At 35.1% G+C, this 16,649-nt stretch overlaps 1 protein-coding gene across 5 annotated transcripts in view; it reads right to left on the bottom strand.

The window, feature by feature from the left end:
* Positions 1-16,649, bottom strand: part of Cnc (NFE2 like bZIP transcription factor cap-n-collar) — a 101,126-nt gene that overhangs the window by 43,062 nt on the left and 41,415 nt on the right. The gene's annotated exons all lie outside the window — the stretch shown is intronic.

Raw genomic sequence — 16,649 nt, 5'->3', positions numbered from 1 at the left:
TTTATTTTTCTTGTATCCACCACGCTATTAACGCTATTAAAGCAATCAGTAGCATAATAATTAATCGTTATTTTACTATGTGTTGTGTACTAGGGAAGTTATCGTGAGAAAAAATAAAATCCGCAATATTTCACTGTATATTATAAACTTATGACTCGACAAATACAGTCTGTTACGAAGCACGATGTAAAACTAGCAGCTAGCGACAGGCAGGTAAAATTTTTGGAGAGGAAAAGGAGAGGAATTAATTGAAGCATAAAAGGATATTATTGAAAATCCACCTGCTAGTTTAAACAACCCTCACATGTTTCAGCCGTCGTCTCATCCCTTGTGTATATGCATAAAAGATGATATGGAGGCATTCGAATTTTTCACGGTTTCTAAAATACATAACGGATAGCTAAGGCGATATATATTATATATTTTCACATATTTTGAACAGATAAGTAATATTTTTTATATCAAAATAGTAAAAACCTTGCGTTGAAAAATTATTCGTTTCTTTTTCGATGATTTAAATTGTTCTATATTAAAATATGTCTGAATAAAAATACACAAAAACAAAATTAGCTACCACAGCTAAATTTTAACCGTCCTTATATTAGACATGAAATGATAACTAATATTTTAGCTACATAATTCTCGGTTAAACTATAGCTAAAAAATATTAGTTACCATAGCTTTTAAGCATGATAACTAAATTTCAGGTTGTAATATAGGGACAGCTAAAATTTAGTTATACTAGCTATTTTTTCCGTGATATTATTTTTTGTAGTTGTAAAATAATTTTGCATATTCTAAAAGATTAATGTACGACAAAAATTATTGTATTAATAATTCCTTTTTATTTATCATACAGAGATAGTATTAATTATATATAATTGAGTATAGATATACATTCTGAGTCACGTAATAAAATTTACTGATAATTACTGAATAATTTCTTAGAAAAAAATCTATAAATTTAAACGGTTCTGAATAGAGCGATTATATTTAACTGGAACTTTACATCCTTTACTTTAACATTTATGGCAATGTTTCGCAGGTGACAGAGAACACAGGTAAAGGAGCTTCTAAAATTTCTACCTGGTCTCTTGATAAAATGTCGATATTATCGAATAGCTCGAGCGAGCTACTTCTACGTGTGAACATTTCCATCGAACACAAAAGCATACTCCTTTTCCTCCCCGCAGCCGAAACGCGTGATGTTATTAAAGATAATAATCTCATAAAATAATAATTCCTCTTTCGGGAACTGTCTGGGATCCAAACAGGTCCGCCCGACGAAACGACGGACAGGTTGGCTGAAAGAGGATTTTCGTCCTGCGTGGCTTCTGCCGGTTAGTGCCGGTGCCGGCACGAAGTAAAGAGGGAGATCGCACCTTTTGGATGCCTATTACATTAACGAGTGGTGGCGGCCATTGTCTGGCCCAAATGCGAAGCCGACCGCGCGATAATGGCCGCCTATAATTTGAGGGAAGTCGGAACAGCCCCTTCCCGTTCGATGTTAAAGCCTATTTAAAGCTCCGGGGGAATTACGAGGTAAAATTACTTTCAGCCACATACATATACATCGAAGTGTGTGCCACGCGTAATTGGTACAAGTGTAATTTTTAACTGGTGCAGCATAATTTTTTGTGACTTTTATTATCGTGTTCTCTTTTCTCTCTTTGTTACAAACAGGTATTTATAAAATGTAATTTCTGTTACGCTTTCTTATTCCTACAATAGAGATTTATTGTACATGTGGGCACATTGAAGATAAATGCCTCTCTCAATATGATTTCTCTTTATCCTTTATTCAAAAGGAATAATTAATATTTAATAAATATGTAATATGAATATTCAAAGAAACATAAATTACAATATTTTAAATACATTAAATATAACAAAAAAAATTTTAATTATTTTTTTTTAATTAGAAATTGGAAATCTCTCGTTACAATTTCTTCATTTTTTGTCAACTTCAGAAATGAGGATGTAAATACATAATATTTGATGTATCTTATACATATAAAATTATTTTTTTCTTCAGAAAAAGATATTGCAGTGCTGTTTATCAGATTAAAATATAAAAATACGATGTTACTTCCAAGTTGTGTTGAATCATTAATTCATTCATGGTCGTATTAAGCGATTACTAACGCGATTATCGTTTTAAGGAGTAAATTCTCAGTTTTCCTCAACGCTCGAGATTCTACCGTCGGAATGGATTTTCCTTCGACTAAGCCCGTCGCAGGGAATTCGCCCTATCACGCTGCATCTAATGGCGCGGCCCTCCGGCTTTTTCAATTCCACGGCTTCTTTGAAGCCCGCGTTCGCTTTTTCCACGGCCACGGGAACGTCGACAGATCATTTCTCATATTTCGCGCGCACGCTTAACGATCATTTTCTTCCGCCCTCCCTCTCTTTTCTTTCCCTTCGTCCCGACGGTCCGCCGCGTTGGATAATAATTCTTGCATTACTCGACAGAATTTTTGGTGCCGACGATCTTCCCGTGCCGAGTAAGTATACCGGGAACGCGCGCTTACTCGTCCGCTTCCTATTCGCTCACAGACAGCGTATCCGACGCGTTGCCGGAAGAGAATCCTCGAATTCGAATGCGCCGGCACGATTGTCCTATTCCCGGGGGTAACAAATATATATATATACGTGTATGTGCTGCGACGATCTCATTCGCACCCCTCGACAAAAGGTGACGTTCCCGATACCGGTTTATACGATGTTAACTCTGGAACGGAATTTGACGTCTCATTTGGAACCAAAGAAGTGCGCGAATCATCGCGCGTCACCTGCCGTGAACGATAAATTGTAATTGCGATCATCAATCCTGATCGATGCCGAACTGACGGCCGTGTTCGTCGACTCTTATTTCGTTGGACGAATGTGCAAACCGGTCGATCAATTGGACAGACGCGTCCTAGATGTGTCTTATCATATCTCACGTCTCTTAAAAGTCTATTGGTTGATCTTTTTAACTGTACACGGAAGTTTATTAGAAATTTAACGTGATCCATGCGCAAATCTTATTAACGGTAAGATAATTAATAGTTTCAACATTTTATTGTGTGAAGAGTCTGTGAAAGTCTGTGTGTAAAGGCAACTGTCGCAGTAATAATAATACAGAAATCTTAACAATATATATTTGCAATTTTATTAATCGGACAAATATATGATAATATATAAAATTTTATATCATTGATTTTGTAGAAATATATTTGAGATAATAGCTGTATATTTGAGATAAACTGTATCGTGCGTTTGATTGTCAGTTAGCCGTCGCACAAGGATTTATATGAAACTTTCCACTCAGAAAATAATTGCATTTGCAACATTTGATTCTAATAGTCATGTTCTAAATCAGTCATATTTAAAGAATATTTCTAAATCAATTATGAGAGAGAGAGAGAGAGAGAAAGAAAGTTATAATCATCAGTTTACATATGCAATGCAAAAATATTATTTAATTATGATTAAAACACAATTAAAATATTGTAATGCAAAAATAATTGAAGAATATAAGACAATATATCGAGATCGAGAATGATCGAGGAAAATTAATCTTGACATGTAAACTAGGCTCTATCATAAACATTGTCAATGGCATGTCGCATCTTTGTTGTCAAATTATGGTGATTAAGACAAATTGCCGTTAAAGCAACTGCACGTGCCCGCGTTATGCAATCCTTCAAGTCGCACTTCTATATGATATAAACAGAACTGTCTAGTGTTTCTTAATGCATACCTTTATCTACTAGATCCTAATAGAAGAATCGGGAAAGTAATCCAAAACGCTGCTTCACAACAGTAATCACAACCACAGTGACAATGTTTTTCAGTCACTAAATCATTTTATAACAGTCGCGGACAATTATCAGGGTACGTTTCTACCCTTGCACTAAGCACATTATTTTATCGAATAGCAGTTGTTCTCCAACTGGAGCATCGATCTTTCACAGCAAATATTCCTATAGAGAACACAATGTCTATCTCTATACTACGAGAACAACCTGTTCGTATCCAGAACTTCGAAGGTACAGGCTAATCCTCAACGCGTCCCTTTAACGTCTTTAGACTTTACACTGACGTTATACGTGGATATCGATGATGATCTTAGATCATCATGATCGTTGTCGGCCAAGGACTTCCAACGAGAGACTTTCGCCAAGGAGAAATTGCGAAAACTCGAAGCACACAGACTATACTGAGGATTGAACAGGGCAGTACCCTTTATCACGTCGTGGTACGAATCACCTCCGTGTTATACAATCCGATCTTGAGAAGAGTCATGATACTCGGGCACCGTCAACAGACGAGTTCGAAACGGGCGCAGCATGGAGTCGACTGATAAACTATCGTATAGCCAGGTATTGCCTAACCACGGGCTGGTCGGGTATTGTGCCAAGCCACGGGTTCTCCGTTAAAAAACGGACCAATCACGACGGGGTTGGCTGTTACTCCAATATGGCTGCCAGACAATGCGCGGCTCTGAGACGAGATGGGAAGGGAGGGAAGGTCTCTCTACCCGTAATGCCATTCTCCGGCTCCCCACTGCGACCCGGGAACGTATACCCGGGCTTGATCCGCTCGACGTTGCCGTGCCATGGGCTTAGCCAGGGGTGCATCTCGCCTTGGTATAGCCCCGAGTCATCCCCCGACTTAGCAACCCTCCCTCCCTCTTGCTCCGAAGACCGCGTCAATTGCTCCAATAGCGTTTGTCGTAATATCGGTCGCAATGGGAATTGGTCTTACGAGATACCATTTTTCATTTTTTTTCTTCAGGATTGAAATTATTACATACGTTATATACGAAAGTCTAAAAACGTAACTACCCTAAAAAAAGATTTTATTTATATTAACATCTGAATTGAGAAAACACGAACAAAAGGGTTGTTCTCTTTTGAAGTTATTTAATATTGAAAATCAAGTGACTTTAATAAAACCTTTTAATGAATTTTTTTAATCATCTAAATTTTAACATAATTTTAATTTAAACACTGATTCTAGAAATGTATAATAATACATTAAATTATTGTGTGAAGATTTATTTTTATCAAGAATTTTATTTTTTAATTTAGCAATCAATTACTAAACATATTGTATCTTGAATGATAATTGCATATGCATTTGTAGAATAATTTAAATTTTAATATATACGTATTTTATATAATAAATATGAACAAAAAAAACATGAAAAATTCATAAAAACTACCGAGGCAACCTGTAAAAATAGATTAATTACTGGCATAATTTAGTCTTAGCATTGTTTTTGTACGTTTGTATAAACATACCTATTTAGCCCTCTCAGTGACTAACCGTTCTAAGAGCCAGTCACTAGGTTAAAACCGTCAGATGATAAAGCTTGTAAACCACCGCTGTTAAGATGCTATCTAAATCCTGTCAAATGCTCGGTCCATTGATACCCTTTATTCTTATGTCGTCACTTTCATTCGAATGCGGTTCGAGATCAGCTGGCATGTATTGGAATAATTGCCACCGATACGGTCAGTATATTTATTATGCACATTATATTCTACACTGCTTGACAGTGACATCAGATATTCGATAAATGTGTAAATTTTATGATCGTGACAATTTTTGATGATATCACAATTATATTCATATTAAGCAATTTCTCTAAGTAAACAGAAAAATTAATAAAATTAGAAAGAAGTGTCTGTAAATTAAAAGATAAATAATGTCACTTTACTCTCTGAATTTTTTCATTTTCAAATATATTGTTTATATAAATAATATTTGGGAAATATAAACATGTTTATAAAAATTAAAACTAATTCAAAATAATTGCTCGGCGCAATCGATGTCTTATCACAAAACACAAAATGACTTGAACGCAAATAATTATCGCAATCTTCAATATAATTTTGCTCATTATTAATTGTTGCTTCTTATAATCAAGTCCGAAAAATGATGTACCTTTTCTATAAGCAACTATAGGCGCGTGAATCGATTTAAACTACCCAGAAGAATGTGACGCTATTTCAATTTACCATGTCAACGTCACTTCATCATGAATGTGTCGAAGAATATTGCCATCTAATGGCAAATGTAGCGCTGATTTATTAACCAATAAGTGCAAATCATTGTATCTGCCAATACGCCACCGCGAACGAACTATAGGGCTATCGACAAAACTGTAACGTAACAATACGCAGTCGATCCTGTAGAAATGTCCTGAAGAACGCAGAGTGAAACACCTTATGCAGCCGATAAATAATAGTGGTTGCATGAACTTGTGCTTTCCAATATTTCGCCAATATTCCGGACTCGTTCCGGAACGCCGGCTGACACCAACGCTACGCGTTCTCTTTGACTTTTTCCGTTCGTTTCCTCGTCAAAAGCGTAATAAGAGTTATTCAACGGTATACTCGAGCAATATACCGTCGAAAAGTAGCCTGAACTCGTTCACTTTAGCATCTAACTTGGCGATTATTTCGATTACTTCATAACATTTAATGAAACATCCCGAAGCGACAAATTTTTCATAACTTTTATCGTTGGAAATTAAAATTGCGTACAAACACTTTTATAAGCATCATTTTTTAATAGTAATTAATATATGAGCTGTTGAGCGGAATAGAATACATATATCAATAATAATAAGCTCTATATTTAAAAAAGTATAACACTTAATTATTTTGATATTGTCTAAAGAGAATCTTTTCCTTATATTTTTTTCTCTCTCTCCTGTACAAATAGAAAAAAAATAGTATAATAAAGTAGTTGAATTTTACAATTTAAGTGTTTTCACGGTTACGTTGTGGACATTCTATAAGTTACGGATATCGATAGCCATTTTAATTAACAATGAGACATGAATTGCACTGCAATTGTAAAATGAACTCGGGCGTCGAAATTCACGGCAAAGTAAGGTAACATAATTAAGGGAATAATGGCAGCTAAAAAACGTTGGTCATCGTTCAGACAACAGACGTTCCGCCGTAATCGAATACACTTACAAAAACCATGTCACACCTCTCTTTTCGAGTAAACAGTTTGCGGATCCGTGAATAAATCATGATACGGTTCGGTAATCGTGGAAGTAAATACGAAGGTCTATATCAAACAACGCAAAATATATAGATATCATTACAATTAATAAATTCACGGTTTTTTTTTTTTTTTTTTAATGCAATAATTTAGAATTAAGAAAGCATTGCCAATGATTATTCATAATAGAATAAATTTGTTTATTAGACGATAGAGAAAGTCATATAATTTAACGGATGCGCGCGATTATTACGTTCAAACAAGATGAGCGAGATTAAGAAAGATATATATACAGAATTAGGTTTGAATTTTCCCATTTCATCAAGATATCACGGAAGAGCAAGATATCACGGAAGAGCAAGGTAGCCCAAACGGCATTCATACGCAAAGAGGAATTCTGAAAACGAGGTCAGAAACCTTGCTAACACCTCGTACGTACAAGTCATTCTCGATCTGGTGGTGCCCGTCAATGAGCATTGTTGCCACCTCATAGTATGACGTTCTCTCTTCGTGTCTAGCTTGCACTTTTCCATGGCCACGCGTCCACCACGAGAGAGCCACGAGAGCGGTAGTCAAGTCATGCTTAGAAGGTGCATTTTTCTCATTTCGACTTCCGAAAACTTCGTCTCCCGTTACGCATCTCCTTCCGGCTCGTCGTCCTCTGTCATATCAAAGCCAGTCGGTCAGACGCGATGCGACGGTGCTTCCTTCAGGTATAAGCTCTTTTCCGTGTGTGTAAACTACGCTGAGCAAACTGTGCGGTAGCTCGTAAGAAATATTTTATTATAACGCGTCGGCTGTCCAATAAAGTTTACGATTTATTGGGTACTTTGCAAAAGTCGAGTCGAGTGTCGGCCTGCGAAAAATGTTCTCTGCGAGACAGAGATGCTATCGCGATTTTATATGCAGAATAATGCTGCTCTGTGCGTAGAAAGATTTACAACATTCAGACTGACTTTATTTCAAATAAAACTTGAATTCTGTGTAATTTTCTAAAATAATTTTTTTAACAATGAATTTTTAATAACATGCAGGTACGAGAAATAACTCGAAAGCATAAATTTGTATTTGTATTTGTAAAAATTCAGCAGATTCTTCAATTTTTTGTCAAAGATATAAATTATTATAAAAACTGTTCTCTCTCAATATCAATGTTGTATATATTTTTATGTAACGTATTTGAATGTATATTAATGCACCAATTGTTTGTCGACTCTTACATCGATTTTCTTATGTTAATCTAAGTGCTGATTTATAACATGTCTCGTATCGGTCTGACTTCCAAAGTTCTTTGTTGCAAGTTGTGGTGATGCACAAATTCTTTCGCGAGACATAGTAACCCATATGACAAAACAGATTTTAAATCGGTCGATCTCTAACTAGTATCAACTTTTTCATATGCGCGTGAAAGAACTTTCGTTTCCTTTGAAAATAAACGAAGAAATGTATATATTTATATTGATTAAAAATAAATCTCCCATTCATTTTCGTGAGAAATTTGTGTGTGTGTGTGTGTCTAATATACATAGCGTATATATTCATAGTATATAATTTTAATTGGTTTAAACAAACTTCGTATCTTCAAAAATATTTATATTTTGTACATTTAATATATGTTTGAATATATGTTTAACATTCTTTCAATAAATGCTTTCTTATGACTCTATCTTTCTTTTCTATATTCGTTCTGTCTATTTCGAAAGGCAACAATGTTAGAATAAAACAGAGTTATTATAGATATTTTTGTTAAATTTTAAAAAAATAATAAATATCAGACCAATTGTAATAAATTGTGTTATAAAATCGCGCAAATAAGAAGAGTGTATAAGTATTTTCTGAATAAGTACGTATACTGTTAGTACTTCTATCCTAGTCTCTTCCGATAGATACTTCTGATTGATACAAAATAGCTGTTACTTTTGTTCGCAAGAAATTCTCAGGAAAGTCCATCGACAAAAAATATCTTGACGCATTAATGACAGGTTGGAGGTAGAACAGAGAGGGTGTCTAGAAAGGGCTAATGGTACTTCAGGTGACAGGCTGACCTTAACCCACGCGGTCTGATACATATATATCCTAAATCAACACGATTCCACCACAACGCGTCTTACTCGTGTCCCAGTAGTGCGGTCTTTTGTTTATTTAATGTTTGGCTTTGCATTCTTCTCCACACTTGAATTTGTGTTTTATCCGGCTTAGCTAAGAATATTTTATATTTCAGTATAATTTATCAATAGAAAAAAATGTTTAAAAAAGTATATATATAAAAAAAGTACAATTTTTGAAAAACTCTGCTATTCCTAGTAATTTATAACTCTTTTAGATAACAACAGAGTCTTGAAAAATGTCGTTGCTATGAATTACTTATGAATATAGCGCAGCTGATGAAAAAAGTTTCTTTTTGAAAAGACCGAACATATTATATTATTATCCGGTAGCAGAAGTCGAAAGTCGAATTCGGTGAGGTTTCGACGAGCGGCAAGGCATGTCGATCGCTTATAGACCTAGCATGATTTGCAAAAAACCTCACAAAATCGTAGAGGCGATCTCAACCAGGTAACGACTTCTACAGACTGTAGACAAGCTCTATTGTACGGCGGCGAGAAGTTCGAAAAGCTAAAAGGAAGAGAAGGAGGAGAGAGAAGAAGATGCTACAAACTTAATTTTTCATCGTTACTGGCGACTGTCGTCATCTCCGACATACTGCAGCTTGACTCTAATACGAGTTTTATGTTAATGTTTTAATCCGCCGATAGGATTGAAACGTTTGAGATATACGAAGGACATGGCGAAGAAGCGAACGAGCAGCCGCTCGTGCTCGTCGAGAAGGAATCCGGCCCTTTTGTCGAGCACGTCGACGCGGCTTTAAAATGGGCGCTCTATAGCGACGCTGTATTCCATTTTATTAATGTGAGATTAACGGAGGGATTAATTAAAGCGCTCGGACTCGAAGGATTGGAGCCGACTCGCCAATCTGAACAGATAATTACGCCGAATGTTGCGATCGGTATTCGAACCGCTGCTCGGTTTGCGAGTACTATGCAAAACACATAATACATTATTATATTTATCAATGTCAGCCTTTAGATAGTGTCCGTATGTTGTGTACTAGCGAGATATTCGCAAGATAATTTCGAGTATTATCATTTTGCACTTGCGTTGCATGACGAATGATATGTTTTACGAAGATGGAATTCGGAATTTAATTAGCTAATTAGTTTCTTGGGGATCGATGTATTTAACACATGCGTGAAAGTGCAATGTACATAGATTGTCTCAAAAGTTGAATATTTTTTCCCGTTCCTACAATTGTTGCAGAATGCAAATATGAATGCAAATGTATGAATAATCTTTTCTAGGAAAAATGTTTTCTATCGCAAAGAATCGTCTTTATCTTTTATTTTACATGCAGCCTTTTATATCGTTTTCACAAAGATTAGATAGAAATTAGATTAGATAGAATTTTCACAAATATTATTTTATAATAGTTTTATCTGGTATATATTATAAGATCAATCACAGATGTCCGGATCGTTACGGTATCACAATATACCGTTCGGCACATAACAAGCTCCGCATGTTTGCGAAATTGTTCCAATTTCGGTGAGTATACATATATATATTTTTGTATTATATACTTTAGCCTGGCGCGATTATATATTTGCATTACGTATTGTACCGGCACGAAGCTAGACACGACGTCGCGGCTATTGTTGCCGCCTATTTTCATCCCGAAGCTTCCTGAAAGTGCCCTCCTGGATTCGTCCCGAATCCGTGGCGTGCAACGAGCCGCGATATGAGTAATGGTGCGTGCTCGTGTTACAGGGGTAGATGTGGCAAGTCATGGCCCCGAGTATCCCTGTAACCCCATACACGCCTCGCCAGCTGCCCTCACAGGCACATCCCTCATGGGGTTGCTGCTGGCTGGGCATAGCTGGACTAACATGGCGGAACACGCACAGCTCCAAATATTGATTCCCTCTTGGGACGTAGTGAGGAGTCGAATAGCGTCCACAAAAATTGTCCAATGAATGGAGAATTCCGGGCGAATCCAGGGCGTAATTTCTCTTGCGGAATTTATTATTGTTAAATCCTTTGATCCTTCGCGCATTCGTTCCCCGTTACAATCCTCAAAATGTCTAGTTTTTCTAGCAAAATTAAGAAGGGCGCAAAGAAAGGGAATTATAATTCAAGCTGATTTTTTTGCAGTTATTCTCGAAAAGAGGAATGACGAGGAGGATTTCGAGAATCGCGAAGTGCTTGATCCGGAACGATTCGAGAAGTAGGCTTCCCGCGTCTAATTCCAAATCCACTTCGGGAGAAATTGGTCACGGTTATTGCCACGCGTGGAGATAGTCGGATATTATTTTTTCCCCTCGAGGCAATCCTTGACGAATCGAAGAGGAAATTAACGCAACGCGATCTATCGATTACATCTATCATTTTTTTACCAACTGCATTTTCTCGTTTCTATTTTTTTTAAATCATCCTTCTGTATGTATCAAAAAATTATTAATTTCTAAAATCGTTAATATGTTCGTCATTATAACAACATCGTGATTATAACCATAATATAATTTATGGTTCTAATTGAGAAGTTCAGAAATAAAAGAGATTAATTCACCTCTAATATTATATAGTATTTATAATCAAAGTTAAATGTTATATGATCATAAAATTATCTCGGTAATTTTTTAACTCTTTGTAGTTTTTATAAGAATAAATAAATATTTTAAATTTTCTTATTCGTTTGTGATTATACAAGAGCGTTACATGTATATGTATATAAGCCTGTAATAAATTGAAAAATTTTATATTGATATGTGAAATAAAATACCTTTATCACATATAGTATAAAAAACTCTTGGATAAATACTCAGAGCACTATCTTTAATGAACGTACAGCAAAAAAAAAAAAACTCAATTTTATCACCGTAGAAAGAATTGATCCTTTAGATCTCTTTCACCTCTGGACTTCATAAATACCTATAATGTAATGAAATTCGATGAAACATTACTTATATATATACATGCTGCTATAAAGGCTTCTACGTCTATCCATTAATTAACATTTCGATATATTAGAGCTGAAAATGGACAAAAAATAGTCAACCCCTAGGCGACTGCGCATACGCATGGCGGATGCGGCCATACTTTCCATGATATTCCCCCTCGAGATTTCAGTCCACGCAACGAATCTACGCACTATGCGCCGCCCGCGCACGTGGCAGATGTTCAGTTTTATGGGCTCACGCATGCGTCTGTCTATCGAGAAGTCCCCACCAATCTCAATTTTGCTGTCTTACAACTCGAGCATTTCATCTTACATCTTACATACGTTTCCTCAATTTATTAAAATAACGAAGAAATTACGAAAGCTAGATTTTTTATTAGCTAAAATAAAAAGAATTGCAAACTGTTTATTCAATTTTTAAGATGCAATTTCACACTGTTATTAATCACATCGTGTGAAAAAAATATAGAGATTTTGATTAATTTATAGTACATAATCTTTTTTTTCAAGTACTGCGTAATCAAACAAAAAAATTGTTTGAGGAATCGTGTAAAAAATACTATGTAAACACGTTGCAAGAATTTATTGAGTGAATACTTAAAATTGGTTGAATGCTTAAAAATTATCATATTTTTTTTAGCTAAAGGTAAATTTTTCGGTCGATTTATTTGAACTAAAAGTAATTATCTGCCATAAATGAGCAATCCCCGAACACGATTATTTTTGAAAGAATATAAAATATCTCTTAATTATTCATATTGTTCAGTATTTCGTATAATAATACATTTTTATAGTGTAAATAAATCTGCGTAATGATCATAATTTTCCGCGATTATCATTACATCATAAAGCAATCGTATAAATCAAAAAATGCCTGCATTTTACGCAAAGAAGCCGATTATTTGGAATCAATGTTGAAACTCATCGGTATGCGATTATCGCGAATATAAGACGCGTATCGGGTGTATATCGTGTAGGAGTAAAATTGCAAATAGAAATTGTAGTTATTCATGTATTATGCAACATATTGTGTTAGAATAAGGTGCGGCATGTGTTACTTCTGAATTGCAAATAATAAAAATATATTTTCAAAATAAAATCCGTGGAGTGTTTTCTTTTAACATTTAATTGTTCACGTGATGTCTTTAAAATAAAATATATCTGCATATAAAATCACAAAATAATAATAATTCACTTAATGCCAAAATTGAATCAAAGAAACGAAAAATTGAAGTAAAATCATATTTCGATAATTAAAAGACCATTATGCTCTTGACATCGATTTTCATTTTTCAAATCATTTTTTAGTGCGTAACATTAATCAATATCTACATTACAACTGATAAACAAACAAATTCTTTCACTTTTATGTAGAATATTGTAGAGTTTCTGTGCAATAATTTTATATGATCTACCTGCTTAATTTATATAGTCAAAGCTATAGATAATGTCACAGGCTTATATCTGAGAAGGTGGAGTTATAGAGGTGGAACACCTATTATATGACTTTAATCTTATGAGGCGTAACGAAAACCGATATATCTCTTAGCATAACATCGATCTCGATACAAGTTATTCAGTATAGAAGGTGTTAATGGTCGGCTAAACGATTATCCGCACCTTTCCATTCGCATAGACGTATCGTTACAATAAATATAAAAGTATCACGAACATGCCATAGTCAGATTATTGCTTACCAATCACGTATAAACACTCAGACCACCAGATATCTGTGCTTATAATCTCGACGTTCAAATAAGTTTCACCTCGATTAAACTGCGCGTATATTATACGGGATTATTTTCGAGAATCAAGTGTTTCAAAATGAATAAAATGGACAAAATGCTACGTATAAAACACACTAATAAAATGCATTGCGGTCCTAAAAATCCATTTAGTCGACACCGATTAAATACGTTGATACATAAAATGTGTCAAAAGTACATCTAATACGTACGCTCACGTTCGAGACAATGTTATGATAATTTATTCTGTGGATGTAAATTTTTTACACGAGCCGCCGTATAATCCATCATGCTTCGTCAAATTGGTACAAGCACTTTGCGTTGCAGCCGTAACATATATGCTGCTCTTTTCCGTTCATTCCTTCCTCGCGGTTTCTTTTCATTTCAAACTACTACCCTCGCGGATATAATGATTCACATATAAACTATATTCTGTAAATATGATTATTCTCGTATAATTCAAGTATCAATATAGCTTGCCATATCAGTTTTTAATGACAGATTTTATGATAAACTCAAAGTCTTTTCTTAACAAAAATATAATGGAAAAGATCAAAATTTCTGCAGCAATTTCGTAATATTTAATAATAAATATATTTTTAGCTTTAATCAAGTTTTAATTTTAATTCGTATTAAAACAAGATCGTTTAATATATTGATTGAAAATGAAGATTTTTTATGCGATTCGAGTTTATGTAAGTCCGTTATGGAAGTATCAAAGCGAAAAAATCCACGAGTTAAATTAAGATGTGTTGTACAAATATTTGACGAGAAGAAATATATTGGCGTGCTAACTATTATATATATGTTTATAGATTGAAACATATAAATTAATATGTAATTACGGTCGCACATGTGTTACATTAATTGAAGCCGAGATTTTCCGATTTCGTGTAAGTATACGAGTTATTATGATTCATGTCAAGATTTAGATGAAGTAATGTAATGCGACTTTCTTTAAATAGTTTCATAATTAATTTTCAATCGAATCGATCGCTATTTCTTTTTCAGCGTACGCATCGTACTCTTGCTTTATATTACAACGGACCACCATTTTCTCCCATCAAACCCTACGGAATAAGGATGATGGAAGAATTTCTTACGTATTAGTCTAGTAACTCATTAATCATATACGCCATGCGCCGAATATCTCGATTGATCGACGACGAGATAACCGCGTAATGAGCTCTGCTGCTCTTCTTGATCCATTCTCGGCTCAAAAAGTTATTACCGCACTAACGGATTAATTTGTTTCCGCGTATCGTTGTGGTAAGCGAAGCAATACTTCAATCTATAAAACTCTCCTCAAGCTGTCAATAATTTTTCGATATTACTTTTGACGGATAAACTAGAAACCATATGTGGCTGGAAAAAAATTAAAAAAAAAAAAAGAAATTAATACCCGAAATAATTTTTATATAAACCGTATAATATCTGTGTAGAATATATATATGAAAATCTTTTAATTTGTAAAAAAAATGTGTGTGTATGTGTGAGAATAAAAATGTACAAATCTAATGAAGTTATTTTAAACGCTTAATAGAATATCGAAGTGGAAATTTGCGAGTAAGCATATATAGATGCACAATACTCGAAAATTTTTCCAGTTTTCCTTTATTATTTCAAGTATTATCAATTGCTTAATGATCTTTGAGATAACCACATACATATAACTGAGACGATATATGCGTATATATGGATTTCTAAGGAGAATTTAACAAGCGAACCTTCGTCAACCGTCGATAGCACGCTCGACGTAGAGTGTCTCATAGCTAGGCGTATATTCTGTCGGGCGTAAAGTAATTAAATGCAGAGAAGGAGAGGGGAACTGAACCCGACCGAAGGGCTGGACAGGCTGGTGGGGTTGAAAAGACGAGAAGGTAGGGAGGAAGGTAGCGAGGGCGTTCCTGAAGCCACTCCCCAACCTCGAGTTCTCCGGAACTGGAACCTGCCTGCTTGGAAACCCGTAGTTATATACCTGAATAAAGTGCACCTTGGCATGCAGGTAGACGCTGCGGTGTGTTACATGCGCGCTCGTTACAGTCTCCTTCCATTTCTCTCTTTCGCTCCCGACATTCGCGCAAGTGTCCTCGAGCATTCTCCCACATGCAGTTCGTGTCGCATAACATTTCTCGCTGCTAACGTATTTACCTCTCTTTTTATTATGCCACAGAAAGTGCACGCGCGATAAGAATGCCAAAAAGAAAAAGAGACTAGACGTAGCCTAGTCTATTAAAACGTTTATTATCACAATATATCATATATATGTATGTGCATATGATATATGAATTCCATTTATACTATATAATTCTATTGCGCCTAGCGTCTTTAATTTCGACGAATCAATTACTTAATTACGCAAATGTATAAGCCTTCGATTATTTTCATAATTGTTATTCATAGGAAATTATAATTGCTCAATTAAATTACTCTAGTACTTTTGATATCTTATTAAGAATCGCACGAAATATATTTTCGCATTTTCAATTTGGTTAACTAATAGCTTTTAAGTTTAAGACCATACATTTTTAATGATGTGTTCTTTCACGATGTATGGCAACAAAGTGTTTCATGGTGTACGGTATATTTCCAAAGGAATGACCGGCCAAGTGCATTTGGTCGGCGTGTTTATGCTAATTAGCCGTGCAAAGGCGCGGCCAGGTGCGGCTGACTCGGACTATAGCGAATGTTCGGATTGGATCTTACAAATTGCCGTGTTAATTCGATACGCTCCGGACATAAAGAGCCGCAAGAACGCCAGATGTATTTAATTGTTCTTGCTAGCACATGAACAAACCGTAAAACATGCGTGCAATGCGTATGTATTGATCAATTCTTTAACTAGTATTTGAAAATGAAATTGCGATCATCTTATAAAA

This window comes from Prenolepis imparis, unplaced genomic scaffold, assembly GCF_030444845.1.
Source record: "Prenolepis imparis isolate NDT839.2.m4 unplaced genomic scaffold, iyPreImpa1.0 SCAF_1, whole genome shotgun sequence".
NCBI lineage: Eukaryota > Metazoa > Arthropoda > Insecta > Hymenoptera > Formicidae > Prenolepis > Prenolepis imparis.
This window is presented reverse-complemented; position numbering and strand designations above follow the sequence as displayed.